Raw genomic sequence first — 19,082 nt, 5'->3', positions numbered from 1 at the left:
ACCTTTATATGTAATGTGGGACTGTTTCACTGAACATGTAGTTAAAAAAACAGTGAAAAAGCCAAACACTCCATGCTTCAGTACTTTCTTTTAAGAAAGTGCTTTCAGTTAAGTTTTTCTACCGTTTCTACCATGCGAACATTAAACTGGTCAATGATATCCCTTCTTCATCGTGGTATCCCTTCTTCATCGTGGTATCCCTTCTGGAATCCGAAAAATTGTTGCATGAATATTTTTGTTTTAATTTTTTTTTTTTACCTATTTATATGAAAATCATGACAGGTGTGTCATGCATGTAAATTACAAAATACAAATTTGTTATGCAAATAATATGAAAGTTGTTTTATGACTTTGAAACTAACATCATTTGATAATCTGCATCTGATTAAAAAAGGTGGATTCATGGATGGATGGGACATTAAGTTTACATGTTTAAACAACACTTTGCAAAATTATGTTTCCAGTTTTGTGGGGGGCGGGGGGGCATGGTGCTGCAGTGGTTAGTACAATACTGTTACCTCATTGCTCTACGAGGTTTCAGTCTCTGCTCCAGCTCTACGTGTGTTGTGTGTGCGTGTTCTCCCCATGTCATTGTGAGGTTATCTGGTCCCCCCTCCCCTACAGCCCAAAATCCTGCTGAAGTTGGAGTTGGAATTTGTTTGTAGTTGTGTTTGCCCTGCAAGGGACTGGTGCCCCATCTAGGGTTATTCCTTGCCTTGTGCCCATTGCTTACAGCATATGCTGCAGACCCCCACAATCCAATGCAAGGACAAATGAGTACGAAACATGGATGTTTTCAAATTGACAATTATGAAACAGATTTTGACTATTCATAAGTACCAGAGAATGCTATGGTCAAAAAGCACCCTAGATCTACTTTGCCACCATAGCAAAAATAAATAAATAAAATTGGTGCACTTTATTTCATTTGGTTCATCCAAAGTGAAATATAAGAAATCTTTATATTTTTTTGCCATTACTTTGATAAGCCGTAAGGTATTTTATTTGTTTAATCCATTTTTTTTTTGTAGTAACAACGTAATAAAAAGATTCTACACGCCCCATGTGTGCTATAAGGCTGTTTTCAGCAATATGCCGTTATCATCCACAGGCACTTCTTTTGTGATGTTGAGTAAGTGCTGTCACTTAATGTTTCTGTGCTGTAATTCACTAAAATGAAAAATGGATCAGTTCTATATAATGGTCTGTCTCCTGATAGTGGGGCTTTTGTTACTGTCCCTTGGCACATTTTTCAGTCAACTGAAATCTCAACAAAAATTTATGAACTTTGGGTTCTTCAGTTTGGTGAGATTAGTGTTGTTCTCGTCTACTCGTAAAACCATTACTGGTCTAAAAAAGTGCCTCTCTAAATTTCCCTTGCTTGTGAGTGAGTGTTTATGTATATGCCTTCTGCCTTATGATGGACTCAACAAACATGCTACACAAGTACAGGTACGCATACATCGGAATGTTTCTCTTTACTAACTCCAGCTTGCTCTCTGTATCTGCGGGGTGACAGTTTAGGGTCAGCTAACATGCAGTGCCCCTGGAGCTGGGGGTTAAGGGCCTTATGCAAGGGCTTGCAGACACATGACTGTCTTTCTATGGCCATGACTGGAACCAGAGATGTTGTGCTTACAGGCACAGAGACTTACTGTAGTACACTGAGCCACCCAGGACTACCATCCCAATCCCCAGAAGGAAATTCTGCAAAGCGTTCGCCAAACATGGAGCCACAACCCTGAGATTAGCAGTGTTGAGCTACTCACTAAGTGAAACAGGCCAAGATGAGTCCACGCTTGGTATGCTGTCCTGTCAGAGGTTCTAGGTTCTGTATAATCCTGTGCTGAATAAGCTGTTGGAAGATGTTGGGATAGGGGGAAAACTATCACCATTCTATGTTTATACAAGTTCTTTGTAAGAACCCGCTACTGCCTGTCATATTTTCGGACAATAGATAAAATAACAAAAATAATTTAATTTCTAAAGAAATGCAGTTAGTAATTGTGATATTTTTAGTCTTGCTTAATTTGTACTGCACAGTTTGGTCTTCACATATATCGTGTTATTATGGTATGGTCTAAGGCATATGCCATAGCCGGAAATAATGTATATGTTGTGAATGGGGAAAGATTAAACCTATTACAATAGAGGTACCTTTTATGTGATTTATTTACAAGAATCATTACTGTTGATGGACATGACTAGTGCCAACAAAATAAACAAAACCTCTCTGCCTAAAAATCGAGACTTTCTACTCTACTCTACTCTAAAATAAAAAGAAACTCAACAACAATATGTTACACCTAACCCCATAACTATTCCAAAAAGAAGGACAAATAATGTAAAGAAACAATGGCATGCACATCCTACAGTTCAGGGCAAGGGAAAATAGCAACATCATCATCCGAAAAGCTAGCAAATGACATACATCGAAAGCCCAAAAAGCAGGGTGATACATCAAATCAAAAAATGAATATCAGGGAGCATACAGGCTGGGCTGTGGTGAAAAATCCTGTCTTATAAGGTGCGGTGGGAGCTTAATCCACGTTGAGAAAAAAATAGGCAGAGACGAATGAAGCAGTGGAGTGGATCCATGGACCGGACTTGAAGTTGAAATGGGGTGAGATATAACAAAGAGTCAAAACACTTATATACCATAACAATGTACATATAACTTGTAAATGTGAAATATGCACAGTATTTGAAGAATTTATAACTATCATTAATATTATTAATACAACTGGAATTCCCGTAACGTTGGGACGTTCTTTAAATTTGAATAAAATGATAGCTAAAAGACTTTCAAATCACATGAGTCAGTATTTTTTTCACAACAGAACGTAGATGACATAACAAATATTCAAACTGGGAAACTGTACACCTTTATCCACTAAATGAGCTAATTTCAAATTTGATACCTGCTACAGGTTCTAAAAAAATTGATACGGGGGCAATAAATGGCTGAAAAAGCAAGGAAGTAGAAAAAGATTCAGCTGGGAGAAGATCCAGCAACTAATGAAATTAATTGAAAACAGGTCTGTAACATGATTAGCTATAAAAGGGATGTCTTAGGGAGGCAAAGTCTCTCAGAAGTAAAGATGGGCAGAGGCTCTCCAATCTGTGCAAGAGTGCGTAAAAAGATTGTGGAATACATTAAAAACAAAGTTCCTCAACGTCAGATTGCAAAGGCTTTGCAAATCTCATCATGTACAGTGCATAACATCATCAAAAGATGCAGAGAAACTGGAGATATCTCTGTGCGTAAGGAACAAGGCTGAAGACCTTTATTGGATGCCCCTGGTCTTCGGGCCCTCAAACGACACAGCATCACTCATCGGCAGGATCATGTGTCAATGACATTACTAAATGGGCCCAGGAATACGTCCAGAAACCGCAGTCGGTAAACACAATCCACCGTGCCATCTGCAGATGCCAGCTAAAGCTCTATCATGCAAAAAGGAAGCCACATCTGAACATGGTGCCGTCGTGTCCTGTGGGCCAAGACTCATTTCAAAGTGGGAAAGTGTTCTATGGTCAGACGAGTCCAACTTTGACATTCTCGTTGGTAATCATGGACGCTGTGTCCTCCGGGCGACAGATGAGGCAGACCTTCCAGCGTGTTATCAGCGTTCAGTTCAAAAGCCAGCATCTCTGATGGTATGGGGTTGCATAAGTGCACACGGTATGGGCAGCTTGCATGTTTTGTAAGGAACTATGAATGCTGAAAGGTATATAAAGGTTTTAGAGCAACATATGCTCCCCTCCAGACTTTCCTATTTCAGGGAAGGCCTTGTGCACTCCAGCAGGACAATGCAAAACGGCATACTGCAGCTATTACAACAGCATGGCTTCGCTGGAGAGGAGTCCGGGTGCCGAATTGGCCTGTCTGCAGTCCAGATCTTTTACCTACAGAGAACATTTGGCACATCATTAAACGAAAAGGAAACTCATAACCTCGATGCCCAGTCATCTTCAAACAGTTTTGAAAAGTAGAGGAGATGCTACACTATGGGAAACATGTCCCTGTCCCAACTATTTGGACCTGTAGCAAGCATCAAATTTGAAATGAGCTCATTTTGTGCATAAAATTGTCAAATTTGTCAGTAAACATTTGTTATGTTATTTATGTTCTGTTGTGAATAAAACATTGGCTCATGTGATTTGAAAGTCTTTTAGTTTTCATTTTATTCAAATTTAAAGAATGTCCCAACTTTTATGGATTTTGGGTTATATATTGCCATATATAACAGTAATAATAAAATTGAAATGAAACATAAGAATTATAATGGCAATAAGACAACAATAATAACTACATTGCCTGGCCAAAAAATGTCACTGTCCAGCAGGTATTTGAAAGCCAATGAAAGCATCTTTATTAAAGCTTAGCAACGTTATGCAGCAATAAGGTGAAGTCAGCTGAATACCTGAATCTGCTAAATGGCCAGGTTATCCCCTCAACTGATTTTTTCTTACCTAAAGTGATGGGCATATTCCGGAATGATAATGCCAAGATTCATAGGGCTCGAACTGTTAAAGAGTTCTGACCGTAACCCCACTGAAAGCTTTTGAGATGTGCTAAAGAAGACTTTAAGGGATGGTTCAACTCACCTATCATGAATACAAGATCTTGACAACAAATTAATGCAAATCTGGATAAAAAAAATGCTGAGATTTTGCATAATCACATGGAAACAATGCATTAACGAATGTGCAGCACAATCAAAGTTAAAGGCAGATTTGTTTTGGGCCAGGCAATGTATAACAATAATAATAATTATTATTATTTCAATTTTATTATTACTTTATTGGTGTTGCTTCATAAAATATTCACACTGCACATACTTCATCAGAGTAATACTGTCTTTTCTATAACTATCAATGACTTGTGAGTGATTGACTTGCATTCAGGTCAAATGCAGTAACATATTTCACATCATCCATTTTAGAAAACCCATCTAACTAAACCCATCCAATCTTTCTTACATTTAAATTGTTCTGGATTAGTCTTTTCTCATACGAAAATGAAATTTGGCCTGTATTTGGAGTCAATGTGCGATACTCATCAACAACATTTTTTGTTATACATACTGTATAGTAGTTGTCCATTATCTCACCTGACATTCACATCCACTGTTCTAATTTCCGAAGCTTCCTGTGATGAACCTGTTGCCATTAAACAGTAAATGTCATCTTGACATGTGTGACAAAGGCATTAAATGGGTTGCGAGGAATTGCAGAGCTTGAGGGGAGTAAAAATTACTTGGATTGACTTCATGCTACATTATTGAGAGCACCTTCAAATTTCAAAATAATTTGTGGGTCTGTAAATGTTATGTGTTAAGTTGTCCTCGCGTGATGTTGCTCTATAATCTATGAGAGACTTGCGGCAATGATCTCTTTTTTTATCTGTTATCGTTTTCTTAGCTGTTTTGATGTCTGTCTGGTGATGCTGGTCTCGGTTGTGGTGACAAGTTCTTTCCTTGGCTTTTGCAGATACTGCAACATATAATTTTATAATCTGTCTTGTTAGGTATGCCTCACGAGTAGGAAAACTAGGTTTAAAGTTAGTGCTATAACTTAATGTTTAATATGTTGAAGGCGTAAACAATTGAAGGTTATTGTTTGAAGATTGACATAAAGGTATCCAATGGCTTAATTAGACATACAGCTGTGGCCAAAAGTTTTGAGAATGGCATAAACATTAATTTTCACAAAGTCTCCAGCCTCAGGTTTTATGATGGCAATTTAGATATACTGCAGAATGTTATGAAGAGTGATCAGGTGAATTCAAATTAAGTGAAGTTCCTCTTTGCCATGAAAATGAACTTAATCCCAAAAAACTCATTTCCACTGCGTTCCAGCCCTGCCACAGAAAGACCTTCTGACATAATTTCAGTGATTCTCTCATTAACACAGGTGAAAAAGATGCATGACAGTTCATTACTGATGAACAAACATGACATAGGTTTCTAACTAACAATAAGTTTGTGGTTAATTAATACATAAGTCATAGCATCCATCCATCCATTTTCCAAACCACTTATCCATGTTGTGGGGGGTCCGGAGCCTATCCCAGAAGCAATGGGCACAAGGCAGGGAACAACCCAGGATGGGGGGCCAGCCCATCCCAGGGCACACTCACACACCATACACTCACCCATGCACTCCTATGGGCAATTTAGCAACTCCAGTTAGCCTCAGCATGTTTTTGGACTGTGGGGGGAAACCGCAGTACCCAGAGGAAACCCCACGACGACATGGGGAGAGCATGCAAACTCCACACACATGTGACTCAGGCGGTGACTTGAACCCAGGTCCCACAGGTGTGAGGCAACAGTGCTAACCACTGCACCACCATGCCGCCCCAAGTCAGAGCATATTACTACATTATTTGCCAAAGTAGTATTACCACAGAATCTATATATTATGGCACATTTTTGCATTGTTAATGACCTAATACAAATAATAACCCAGTAATATATACATGTCAGCAGCATATAAGTCCAGAAAAACAGCACATAAACAAAATAAGTTTTTTGATGTTTTTTACAAAAGATTTTTTTTCTTCTGACAAAAGTTGTTTTTAGATATTTTTCTACCCCACAGATTTTTTGGGTACTATTTCTTAAAATATAGAAATCACTGACTTAACTGGACATACATCTCGCATGCCTCAGCAAGACCAAGCACATTCACAAGTACTTTTAGCAGGGATTGACTCAAAATAAAAATAGTAATGTTTGCATCAGTATTAGAAACTTTTCAAATTTGTGTTCATCATTTGTGAAAGAGGCTGAGACATCAGGGACTTTATATCACGGTCATGACAGTCACCCTGAATTGGTGGCCAGTTACATTGCTGGGCAACTGAGGGACCAGTTTATCTTCATGGTTATAGGATGATTTTTGAAATATGTGACTTCCACACGAACACTGAACAGTATTATATGTACTTATTTGCAAATAAATCAATCAAATAAGCTGAAATGAAGAATGACACTGCTCAGTTCCCTCACAAACATTATTAGTCTGCAAAAAAATAAGATGAACAAACTAATGCAGACTAAATGGCAAAGGCTGCTTCATCGATGACACTTTACGTTCAATGACATTCAAGTTCACTTTTCAGAAAGTGGTTTGAACTGATTTTTAATTAATCAACATAATGATGCATGCAGTTCATGATCTGTTGTCTGATAGAGCTACACAGCAAGTTATTAGTTAACACGAGAAATTGACAATAAAAAAGAGCAAAAAACTACTTTTGGCAGAAAAAAAATGATGTATGGCCTTTCTGGGCTTATACACATTGCACCATTTTGCTAAAATATAAACTGAGAAAAAAAACTTTTAAAAGTTCTTCTTTATTTATTATATGAATAGTTGAAGCAAAAGCTTGTTACCTTTTAATCTTTTACTCTCATACCTATTCTCTGGGCATTTCTAATGGTTTGTGATCTGTCTTACTTTGTCTGAGAAGAAAGTGGCAAAAGCTGAAGGTGATAAAAGCTACTTGAAGCTGTGGAAACTGGTTGAGAAAAGCAACTGCAATATTTTAGTCTGATATTTGTTTTTTTTTAAAAAAAAGAAATAATGATGGACAGAAAAAAAGATGGGTTTCTACAAAGTTCAAGTTCACCATCTTATTGTGTGATGCTTACAGTGTGAAAGCAGATCTGTGCACTGGAGCCTGTGCAAAATAACTCTAAGTCGTCTTCGTGGAGTCACTGGATAATCCATTTTTAATAAACACTTGTCCATTTACAGGTCACCTATGGTACTTTTGGTTTGTTTTCCTGAGAAGCCCTCGGCAAAAGGCAGCATACATTCAGAAAACAATACCAATTTAATGTGGCGCATACGCACCTACATTCTGAGATTTTATATGACCCACACACAGTGAAAGATATGTCATCATAATCAGGTTATTACAATGAGAACTCAATGATAGAATGTATATTACGTATATTAGCAACACTTGTACCTAAGTTGCCTTCTTGACAACTATCTACTTCTTCTCTATTATCTGCCCAACTGAAATTTCTTTTGACAAAAGTGTCTAGCAAATAACTGAAAATATTTACAGTGGTTGAAAGTGAATATGGAAGACTGCCAGTCTTATTGTGGGTGACATTCCTTACATATACGAGTCAACTTGAGTGCCTGGATATTGTTTTCTACTTGCATTTTTACAGAGATAGTACTTGTATCATGTTTCTGAGCATGTAATATTCTTTGTCTTTGTTTGCAGCTCTATTGGCCTTGTGGGATAGCATGGCTTCCATGGGTTGCACACTTCAGAATTTTGCATATTGTAGTATGTTGTCTGGGTACTGTTTACCTACTGCCTCATCCATACTGAGGATTTTGACTAACTGCTCACTTTGCTTATTATTTTTCACCTACTACATATTAAGCAAGAATGCAATTTTGTACACCTTAAGTGATTTAGCCTTGATATCTAGATTTGGATTTTCTGTCACCTGCAGGCCTTTTGAAGTACAGTACTACCAGAGGGCTACCCAGATCATTCCCTCAGAAGAAATTTAAGGTCCAGTACAGGAAGTATCCTTTAGCTAGTGGATATCTTCCAGCCATACAAAGTTACAGACATGTGTAACATGCCTTACAGAACAACTCTTGAAGATCAACATCTGGTAAAGAAGGCAGATACTAGAGAAGAGATGTGACAGAGGTTGGTGCAGCTAATGCATAACTGGTATGCATGCACTCAGACACACTGTGGTTGCTGTCTTGGAAGCACTACATTTTCTCATCTTCTCAGCAAAATAATCTGGACCTCAAAAGTACTAATACAAAGTTGGCTTGGATCCAAACTGCAACCAGGGAGCTGTCTTTGTCATTTTGAAGAAGGTTGTTTGAGTTCATTGGAATGCTACTCAGGCTGAAAAACACCACTACCTCCTCCAAGTGTTTCACGGAGAATCTCCTGCTGGGTCTGAATGAAAAATGCTCTTATGTACATTTCTGTGTATTCCGGGTCCAAAGTTCAGCACTTAAAACACACTGAAGTCTTTTCCAGACTACACCATGTTGGACATGGTCTGAACATTAAAAAGGCAGAAACTGAAGTTCTTTGGACACATTGTTGAGGGAGAGAGAGTTAGGATTTGAGTTGAGAAGGTTGAAGTGTGTTAGGAGAAAGCGCCGTAGCTTTCACTCCTACAATCTAGTTATGTTGGAGAAAGCGCCGTAGCTTTCACTCCTACAATCTCCTGTGTGAGGAAGCGCCGCAGCTTACCACTCACACACTTCCACTTCTAGGACCCAGGAATAATCGAGACAGCACACGTCTTTCTGTTTTACTTGCGCAAGGGTGCCCACTTCAGGTGCAACAGACAGTATCTGCGCCTCTGTTGAGTGTCACACCGGACAGTCCCTTGGCTTCTTTATTTATAGGGTAGGGGAGGGGTTACATGGGTCTTGTCTTTAACTAGTCAATGCTGTGTGAGGCCTCCGTGAAACAGGGTTAATACAAAGCATTACATATCTCAAGGTGGGCCCCCTGCTATGTTGACAGAATCTGTTTCCTTTCTCAAGGTCTCTTATTCCTGCGTCACAATCTGGTAGGCCCCTGTGAGGACATCTTGTCTGCAACCCTTTCTGGGCCATGGGTTAGTTGTTAAGGGTTGCACGTACACATATAGGAGGATAATAATATGATAAAATACACAGATACACTCTAACAAAGTGATATGAATCCCTTCATGCTTCATGGGTGCTAGCAATATAATATCATCGTTATATTCCCTAGTTCACTGATAGAATGCAGGGTAGATTGAGGGCAGTTTGGCGCCATTATGGCCGGTGTTTGCTGGTGGGCTGCTTTCATTGGCTGCTTGTCTGGTGGGCCATCTATGTCTTTGCTGCCCAGGATCTGGCATAGTTTGGGTGCCGGAGTGCATGCCATGTGTCTGTAGGGTTGTTCACTCTGCTGTCCGCTCCCTGGCTGCTCCTGGGTGGGTGCTCACGTACTCCACCTAGTTACCAGTGCCCCTCATTGTTGCTGGATTGCCGGCTGTTAAGGTATGACTGTTTTAATATCATTTATAGTATGTGTGCTATTGTGGCAGGCTAGTTTGGGGGTATATGCAGTTTATTAGCTGCGCACAGCCACTGAGTCTGTTGTTGTTGTTGTGGGAATAACTATTACCTGGTTTAATTGTAGGGTCCGATCCTCCCGTGTGACTCAACTTTTTCAAATATATGCTTTGGATAAAACTGCCTGCGAAATAAAAGTTAAATAAATAAATAAATAAATAAATAAATAACACGGGAATGGGCAGGGAAATGTAATGCCACACTCCCAGTTGCAAAGGAACATCGAGAGAAGACAGTCTAGCATCATACCAACCCATGAACCAGCCTGGTAGCCAATAAACCAGGTTGAGATAACAAAAACCCCACAAGCTGGGTTCTTATTCCATAGTGTTGCCAGGAAGGACAGATTATGCTCGAAATAACCCAACTAAACAAAGACATTGCTAAGCATTTGGACATTGCTTACTGGCCACAAGTACGTCTGCATGGGTGGTAGTATTGTGAGGAGTGCTTGGTTTGCCAAAGCATAGAGGGTATGCACTGACGTCACTCCCCCCAGAAAACACCACCCTCAGGCGGACTTAGTGGCAAAACAGCCTAAAACCTGGCTTATTTTAGTCAGGAACAAACAAACGTTTCTCCGCTTAAAATAAAAGCAGACTTGAGAGTAATTCGTACAACTGAAAAAAGTAGAGCATGGACATTGATATGTGGCCAAGAATCGGGTTTCCTTATGATCACATGTGTACTATGTACACCCTCCTCATTTAGCACATCATTGCACTCAGACAACATTGTGGCTTTATAGCTGCTTTCTATTTATATTTTAAATACGTTTCTTTTTCTTTGTTGATTTATTCATTCATTCACTCATCCATTCTATCGTTTCTAATTCCATTTCTAATTCATTTAATTTACTTGTTACATCTCCCTCAGTTTCTTTGTACTGTACACCGGGACCCGAAGAAACACATTTTGTTCCTTTATGTTGCACAGTCTGTTGATGTATAGGAATGACAATAAAAAAATTGAATTGAATTGAATTGAATTATATAAAGGCCTACCTGATTGAGAGACCGAGGAAATACACAAAGCAAAGCCTGAAGGTATACAAAAGCTTTGGAGCTTGGTCAGGCTTCAAGAAGGTGACGGGATTAAAATGAAGAGGATACCGATGGATATTCTGGATATATGTGGACAGGTTCGTACAAGTATTTTTATTTTATTACAACTTTTATTTAGACAGAAATGACAAATGCAAATCCACGATTCCGAGCCTGGATTCCAGCTGTTTCTGTGGATTGCAGGGATCCATTTGTTTATCTTTCCTGTAATTTTCAGCAGTTTTTAAAAAGATTTCTTGATAATCAATTTGCACATCAAATGCACAAGCGTTCTTTCACATTTTAGATGTGTTTTTGCAGCACTCAAACTAAATGTTAACACTGCCAATCAGTCTTTTTGCCACTCAGTGAGTGTAACCGCAGTGACTTCTGTCTACTGTGATGTCATGTGCATATCCTCTATGCCTCCAGTCTATTACTGTGGTGGACCCAAGCTTCATGGGAACTATTTCCTAATATGCCTAAACAGAATGAGCAATTACTTGTCATGTTCGATTACTATAGCAAGTGGACAGTGTTGTTTCCTTTGAGTGTCACTGTCACCACAGATAGCTTTCATACCATCTAAAAGAAATGAATAAGATGAAGGATGTCTGATGAAGGAACTTAATTCTTATCCTGTGTCAGCAGCGGGAATGGTTTTTGAAGAGATCTTAATAAGAACATAAGAAATTTACAAACGAGAGGAGGCCATTCGGCCCATCAAACTTGTAATATTGTATAGACTTGTGTATGATGCAAGGGCCTTGGATCGAGCTGTCACTGTGTGATGTGTTGGTACAGTTTAGTTGTCATTTTGTCTGAGTTAATTTCAATAAAAAAATTTAAACCAGATTTTTGTTTAAAGTACCCTAGTACTAGTAAGCTAGTTATCAGTTAGGAATGAAATCATGAATCCTCCTATATTTCTCCTGAAGCCACATCCCAGTGCTTTGATCAAGGGGCAAGTATAGCACTTTATTGAAGGTGCAGTCATCTATACTCCTTTTTACTAGGATTTCCAGGAACCTGGGCCTCAACAGCTAACTTAACCTTTACCACCTGAGTGCACTAGAAACAAACAAACAAAAACAAATCAAACAAATAAATAAAATAAACCAAAGAACAAAAATGTCTCTGATGCACCACTTTTTTCGGCAGAGCTCCAATTTTACTTTAATTTTACTTTAGGTTCGTGTGCCTACCACATGAGAGTATAAAACTTCAATTATAGTAACTTTTATGTTACTTTTATGTACATCATATCAGTTACAGTTTTTTATTGTTATGAGAGACTAGTTACTTGATGCAGTCAGGTAATCTGAAAAAGATTTAACAGCAACTTTCTGTGCCATGTCTGTAAGAATCTATGAACACATTCAGAAAACATTTCAAGGCATTCATGAAGCATTATAAATATTGCTATTAATATTTATAAAATGGCAAAACATATTACAGCCATGTTTATCATACATCATGAATGCTTTATGAAGCTGTCATCTATAATCTGCGATAGAAATCTTCAGAATACGGTACAAACCATCCTTAGTTCTTATACCAATCATTATAATGCATTATGAAGGTATCTACAATGCACTATAGATGACAGCTTTAAGCATTACCGATTTTGCCTTTATTTAAAAAATTGGATATATGCCATTTTAAGTTATAATATTCGAGTTATAATAAATGGCATCTTTTATGATGATGACTAATCCTGAAAATACTCTAAATGTAAGAAAACATGCTTCCTAAACTGTGGTAATATCTAGAGCAGGGGCTTCAGATCCAGTACTGGAGGGCCAGTGTACAATACAGTTTGCAGAATTCCCTGCTCAAACACACCTACTGCATCTGGAACTTAGCTGATTAAGATGTTTAAGCAAGGAAATCCACAAACTGTGTTTTGATTCTGTCCCTCCAGGACCATAACTGGGGAACCTTGATCTAGGGCATTCTTGTCAAGCAATGCTGGATTTCATTATCTTTTTAATTACTTAATTGTCCTATGAATTCCTGTGAGCTACTCTTCAGTAGTAGCCATATGAATTTCAAAAAGATAGAGAGGCAGCTTAGTAAGCGTTAGGGTAGTGACAATTTAACCCAAAGCCGCCCACTCTTAAATCGTAAAGGAAGTGGGGATAGGAAAAGGCTGGATGAAGGAGAAATGTGCAATTTTGTGAAATAGCTCATTCCTCGTCATCTTTGACCGTTTTGGGAGTTTATCAGTGAATAGAAAGAACTCAAACGTGTATGCTGATGTTTAATTGGAAATTCAGTGAGTCAGAATACGGAGCCTGTGTTCTGGCAGCAGTTTCCAGTGGCGTGACCAATGGGCCATGTAATTATTTGCTTCACTGGGGACTGCTTGTAACTTGTTGGCTAACCCAACTGAAATATGGTTAGATGCAAGAGGACAGGTATGTCATATTATTATAATAATATGACAAGGCAATTAGTTTCTTTTGGCCGGTAAAAGCATCCTGTCAAATGTTCCTGGAATATTATCCTAAGGCTAAATTGTAGATATGAGCTTTCCATTATGCACCAAGCCAACATCAATCCTCTTCCCTGAGAATATAAAAAAAAAAAGGCTACAAAAATGTTCTCGTGATGAGTCAGGCTTCAGTTCTCTCGGGGGATGAGGGAGAGTCTATTTATGTGGAACTACTTACTGTTTAATAAGTACAGTTTTCATGAGTATGTAAAGATGTAACTGAAGTAATTATAATTCACAGAAAATTAGGCTGAAATTCAATGCTCAACATATCTGTTTATGCATACTGTACATAACTAAAAATACTAGCATTTAGTGGCATATTCCAGGATACTACAGTATTTTATTCTGGGTATGTTTAAATACGTGACTTCTGTGAAGTATGGCGTCATTCCTTAGAGTAACGTAACATCTGAACATTACCAAGTGCAGCCATGTCCTGAGCGGTCAGCACTGTCCACCTCCGCTTTAAATCTCCAGTCAGTAGTTTCAATAGTTCTAGAAGCTGTGCCATGATAAAGTTCATTTTTCATGCCTGTGGTCTTTCTTTCATGTGTAGAGATGAAATGCTTTAATCAAGGCCACATCAGCTCAGGCTGTGCTCTCCAGTGTGTCACCACAGAGAGTATCCCCCCCCCCCCCTCCCCCGGACACACATAATGAGTTCATAAAAAGAGGGAGGAACAGAGTAAAGGAGAACAACCTTATAATGTTGCAAGACTTTTATGAGTAATATTGTTGCATATGGAGTATGATTAAAATAGAATGTGTCTGCAGAAAAACCAAAAATGGCAAATTCCTGTCTGTGTTATACTTGTCATTACAATTTCACTTTGCTACTTACAGGAAAAGAGAAATAAAACACTGAAATTTAGGATCACGGGATTCATGTTTTTGGGTTAAATGCAGAGCACACATTTCGTCGTTGTACACTGTGTGCTGTAGTGTGTCAACAATGACAACCGATCACCAAATTAAAATTTTTGATTTTTTTTTGGAAAAAAAAAATTCAACCAGCTCTGCATTCAAAAGATTATTTAATTACTCATTATGCGTCAACAGGCAGAAGGTGCAGATTGTAAGTAAGTAAGTAAGTAACATTGTTTGTAGTGCATGTTTTAATCTTGCACTGAGCTGCTTTAAATACCTTATTTCTGGTGTCTTACTCCTGTCTTATATTCATAATATTAGGGGAAAACTAAATGACCTTTAAAATAATAAAGAAAAATATTAATTTGAGTAAAATTTGATTTCATATAAAATACCAAAATTACTAATTACTAAAAATACTATTTCTTGATGCTAATATTTAATATTCCCAATATAAAATACATATGGCATTATAAAAATTAGTAAAGACATACTAATGAAAATGTCCATTAACATGCTTATAGCAGTGTACAGTATAACCATACGTTTCCTAAGCCTGCTTGCCCTATGCAGGGTCGCAGGGGTCTGGAGCCCATCCCAGAAACTACGGACTCAAGCCAGGGAATAACCCAGGACGGGGTGCCAGCCCATCGCAGGGCACCCATAGATGCTCTGCAGTTAACCTGAGCAGGTTTTTGGCCTGTGGGGTGGAGGGGGGGGGGAATGGAGGGAATCCCACTATTACATGGGGAGAACATGCAAACTCCACCCAAGGCAGGGCTAAGACTCACGCAGAATCTGTCAATATGTGGTTTCAATATAGGAAAAGAGACCCATGCCTTTGGTCTTATATGGCTTGCTTGTAAACTCTATTTTCTGTTTTTTATTATTATTATTATTATTATTATTATTGGGTGGCATGGTGGTGCAGTGGTTAGCGTTGTTGCCTCACACCTCTGGGACCCAGATTCAAGTCTCTGCCTGTGTCACATGTGTGCGGAGTTTGCATGTTCGCCCCATGTCGTCGTGAGGTTTCCTCCGGGTACTCCGGTTTCCCCCCACAGTCCAAAAACATGCTGAGGCTAATTGAAGTTGCTAAATTGCCCGTAGGTGTGCATGTGTGAGTGAATGGTGTGTGAGTGTGCCCTGCGATGGGCTGGCCCCCCATCCTGGGTTGTTCCCTGCCTCATTCCCATTGATTCCGGGATAGGCTCCGGACCCCCCTGCGACCCAGTAGGACAAGCGGTTTGGAAAATGGATGGATTATTATTATTGTTATTATGAGAAGAGGACAAAGAAGGAGAATGACACTACATTGATTCTCTTCTACAGTAATTCTCTTTCCTCATACCCCATCTTGCTCTCCATGACACACAGGCACATATAGTGGCTCATATTTTTGTGGTTACCGCCGCAAACATGGTGATATTCATTATGTCATATATGCAAAAATAAATTTTATGTTTGAGAAGCCTTATAAATGCTCATAATATATCATTTCCTTGTTTGGCCAGTTGGTGTTGCTGACCATCCCGTTCTTTTCTGTGTTTATTACCAGTCCCTAGAGTGTCCCCCTGCTCCTTGGGCTGCCGCATGGAAACTGTTCCAAATAAAAGCCATGCAAGCCAACATACCACAAGAGACTCCCATTGTAAAGTAGCATAGCTTATTTTTATATATTTCTATCTTGTAGGGCATCAATTACTTTTGGTCAGAAAGTCAACCAGATCTTAAAACATAAGTGTGTGACGTGTTCCTAATTATTTATTTCTGTTTTCATCTTTCTCACCATTTTCTGACCAGCTCATGTTAGCATGACAGAAAGCTTTAAACGCATAGCCATGCAATCAATTTCTCATTTCATGGTAAAAAGCAAAATATGGATATCTATCAATCACTTTTTACAATGCATTTTTACAGGATAGCACATTTCACAACACAACACATACATATTTCCATTTTATCACTATGCACTGAAAAACCAGCATTTTAAAAGAGCTGAACTATGCAGTAAAACTGTCTCCAATGACTTTCTACTGCATAGTCTTCATAGTCAGCCAGTATTGTAATTTAATTTTGTATCCTGGAGTCTAACCCAGAGAGCACAGGCCAAAAGGCTAGGTAGCACACTGGGCAGGAGGCCAGTCCATCACATACAATTACTCTCCAGTATTGAAACTCTAGACACACACAGTACAGGGTTGGCAGTGTGGCAACCAGCATTACCCACTGAGCCACCATTCCACCCTTTACCAAGACATTTGCAAATTTAAATGGTTTTTAACTGGTAAATCCCTCTTTGTAGCTAGTTAGACAGAAATGTAATCTTACCTGTATACTAGGCACAGTATGTACATACTGTAGTACCTACTATTCCAGTATAAATATTACTTTTATTGCATATGTTCACTTCAAAAGAACAAAGCTGTATTTTCTGCTTTAACCACTCTTATGAAACTCTATTCCCTGCTCCGTTGTTTTTTTTTTAATAACTGGACCTTATAAATTAAAATATGTTTACAAAAATGGAATTCAGTAAACTGAATTAAACTTCATACAAGCGATAAAGAAAAAAAAAAGCATAAACTTGTACAACATTCTTGAATCAACCTGTTTTTTCAACTGTATTTGAACTTTTATTTTGTCTTGGTGGCTACAGTAAATATACAGAAAGTATTGTAGTCATGCCCTCTCTTTTTTCTGTTTACCTAAGTTGAATATGCTAAAGCAAAGGTTGTGATAGAAACATGATTTTACTAAACCAATCTTGCAGTGAGAAAATAATGGACCACTGGGATGTAAACGACTAATCAATCACTGGGAAATCTTTTACCATACAGTAAGTCTACCAGAACTGGAAAACAGCAACACTGAAGAGATGAGCAGAAAGTCTTTGAGGGACCTTTGAAAATGGGAACCTCATCAGTAGCTGAAATTAATAGCAGCTTCCTTTGGGTGGGAAAGTAATACACTGTTATGAAGGTCAGAATGGAAGAGACAGAGACCTGGAAAGGTAAACCCAATTCTCCTTGAGAATTCTCCAGTTTCTGTGGGTGATAGGTCTTACTGGACAAAAATATGTATTCATGTTTTCCATCACGGCACCGGGTCCAATGTAAAATCTACCAAGACCCCCCATTTGGGACAAATTTTACCATGTGCAAAATCCATAACAATTTACAGAGAAGCCACTTCTCTTTTAATGAGCGGGGGGGGGGGACCCCTGTCACCTCTTCCACCCCCGAAACCCATTCGTGGCCACAATGTAATGGGCCCAGGGGCAGATGCCCCCCCCACCCACCTCCTGAAATATATAAAAACACAACTGCACTGTCAGAAAAAAATTAGTACCAATTTGTACCTTTGTTTGTCACTGAGCTGTACCCTCAAGAGGCTGCCAATTGTACCCTATAGCTGTAGGTAATTGTACCTTTTAAGGTACAGAAATGGACAATTAGGTACCATTGGGGGCACATTAATGTTGTATGTACCTTGGGGAAATTCCTCAGATTCTATTTCTGTACTTTAAAAGGTACAATTCCTTACACATGCAGGGTACAGTTGGCAGACCCTTGAGGGTACAGCTCAGTGACAAGCAAAGGTACAAATTGGTACTCAATGTACGTGCTAAAGCATTTAAAATAAACAATGTTGCTAGGAAACCGTATTATAGTGTTTTTCAGTCGCTAACCAGCCAACCAACCAAGTGCCACATTTTCAAAACTCAATACAATGTGCACAGCATCGGTCTGTTGTGGCCATACCATTCACAAATTCCATGTTGTTTTCACACAATATGCAGTCAGTCAACACATTTCTATAATGCTTACATTTTCATAACAAACAAACTATAACCACCACCAAAATTATGGATTGTTTTTGTCTTATTTACAAATGTTAACACACAACATACCACAATAAAAACAACCATATTCCAAACCTTAGCTACAGTATAAAACCTCTACTTATGCAATAATATCAGCTCAAAAACTACACATCAGCTCAAAAATAAGCTGATAATTAACAAACAATTCAATAATTGACACACAGCTGATTTATGTTGGGCCACAGTTGAAGTGCCAGGACAGAGAGGCAAAAATCACAATGTGTGCAGCAATTGCAAATACTGGATTGGTCCTTCATAGATGTCAGGCTGGACCCTACAATACCAAGCGCCTCCTTGCCTTTTTGAATGATCTCCACCTGCACCTGGTTCCAGAGCAGGGAGAGAACATGAGGACCTCTGTCATCACCTGGGACAATGTGGCTTTCCATCATTCTTAAGCGATCACAACATGGTTTGATGTCCACCCAAAACTGGTCTGTCTCTTCCACCCTATTCACCTTTCCTCAATCCCAAAGAGGAGTTCTTTTCTGCATGGAGGTGGAAGGTTTATGACCATCAGCCACATGACCAGATGTCACTCCTTGATGTCATGGATGCTGGTTGCTAAGACATCACAGTTGAAGACTGCCAAGGGTGGATCTGTCATACCAAGCGGTTTTATCGCCTTGGATTACATCAGATGCGATGCTGATGAAAACAT

The sequence above is a fragment of the Brienomyrus brachyistius genome, chromosome 5 (assembly GCF_023856365.1).
Source record: "Brienomyrus brachyistius isolate T26 chromosome 5, BBRACH_0.4, whole genome shotgun sequence".
Lineage (NCBI taxonomy): Eukaryota > Metazoa > Chordata > Actinopteri > Osteoglossiformes > Mormyridae > Brienomyrus > Brienomyrus brachyistius.
The sequence above is the reverse complement of the archived record's forward strand: the minus strand, read 5'-3'. Positions refer to the sequence as shown.